The following is a 1,525-nucleotide window of genomic DNA, read 5'->3' on the forward strand; positions in this document are numbered from 1 at the left end:
AACTGGTCTCATTCAAATGGTTCAGAATTCACAATTTGGAGGTAGTCCACTTGAAAATCCTCATTCTCATTTGAAGAAATTTTTGATGATATGTGGCACACAAAGACAACCTGGAGTCTCAGATGAAGTGATTCGGCTCACTTTATTTCCATTCTCTCTTCGGGATTCAGCATTGGAGTGGTATGACTCGCTTCCACAAGCTATCATAGCTACTTGGGAACAGCTATCTCAAGCTTTTCTATCTCAGTTTTTCCCACCTAGGAAGACCACTCATTTGAGGAATTTGATGGTAGCTTTTAAGCCAAGGGATGATGAAACTTTGTATGAATCTTGGATGAGATTTAAGGAGCTTGAAAGGCAATGTCCTCATCATGAAATACCGAAATGGATGATTGTTCAGAATTTCTACACGAGTTACTCGACCATAAGAAACACAATTGATTCACAAGCAGGAGGAGATTTCATGAGAATGACAAGTGAAGAATGCTATGATTTATTAGAGAAGATTGCTCATAACACCCATTTGTGGGGAAATCCTAGAGCACTTGAGCCAAAGAAGGCTGGAATTTATGAACTTGACTCAGTTAACTACATGAATGCAAGATTTGACCAGTTGACTCAGCTTCTTAGTGATTTTTGCACAAAGGCAACAACCTCAACTCCTACAACTATGCAACAAGTTGCTTACACAGATGGAACCCAAAGTTGTGGAGTTGATTACTCTTCTTATGGTGATGATTATTTGCAAGAACAAGCTGCTTATGCAGGAGGTTATCAACAAAAACCAATGGGAAATGCTTACTCTAATGTGAACAACTCAACATGGAGACCAAAAGCAACTTTTGCTCAACAAGGCCAAAGCTCAAATTATGCTCATAACCAGTAGTTTATGCAGCAAAATAGGCCTCAATTTCAGCCTCAATTTCAGCCCACAAGGTAGCCACCACCGGGATATCAAGCAAGAGCACAACAATCCCTTCCACCTCATGAACCGAAGCCAACCTTGGAAAGCATGATGGAAAAATACTTTGCTGAACAAAGCAAGATGAATAGCAAATTGGAGGAAGAAATGCAACACATGAGACAAACCATGGATCAATTACAAGTCCACAAGCGCATGTTGGAGACTCAATTGGCTCAACAAGCAAGCTCATCGGGAAGCAAATCTTATGGGAAACTACCTAGCCAACCACAAAACCCTCATGAACAATGTAAGGTTGTGACCTTGAGGAGTGGTAAGAAAGTTGGTCAAGAGTGAAAACAAGAGAGAAGAAAAGAGAGCACAAAAGAAGAAAATTCAGTTGAGAGCAAGAAAAATGAAAAAGAAGAAGAAAGCAAAAGTGAGCAAGATGAGGGAGAGAAACCATACATCCCACCTGAACCTTACAAGCCCACCCTTCCCTACCCTCAAAGATTCATCAAGCATAAGCTAGACAAACAATTTGGCAAATTCCTTAAAGTGCTAAAGAAGTTGTATATCAATGTGCCATTCACTGAGGCACTATCCCAAATGCCAAGTTATGCC

At 40.3% G+C, this 1,525-nt stretch overlaps 1 non-coding gene across 1 annotated transcript; it reads right to left on the reverse strand.

Annotated features, from left to right (window-relative positions):
• Positions 1 to 271: 271 nt before the first annotated feature.
• On the reverse strand, positions 272 to 378 carry LOC131170071 (small nucleolar RNA R71). The gene has a single exon (XR_009141013.1). It is a non-coding gene; the product is annotated as a small nucleolar RNA R71 (small nucleolar RNA).
• Positions 379 to 1,525: the final 1,147 nt, after the last annotated feature.

The sequence above is a fragment of the Hevea brasiliensis genome, chromosome 10, assembly GCF_030052815.1.
Source record: "Hevea brasiliensis isolate MT/VB/25A 57/8 chromosome 10, ASM3005281v1, whole genome shotgun sequence".
In the NCBI taxonomy this organism is placed as follows: domain Eukaryota; kingdom Viridiplantae; phylum Streptophyta; class Magnoliopsida; order Malpighiales; family Euphorbiaceae; genus Hevea; species Hevea brasiliensis.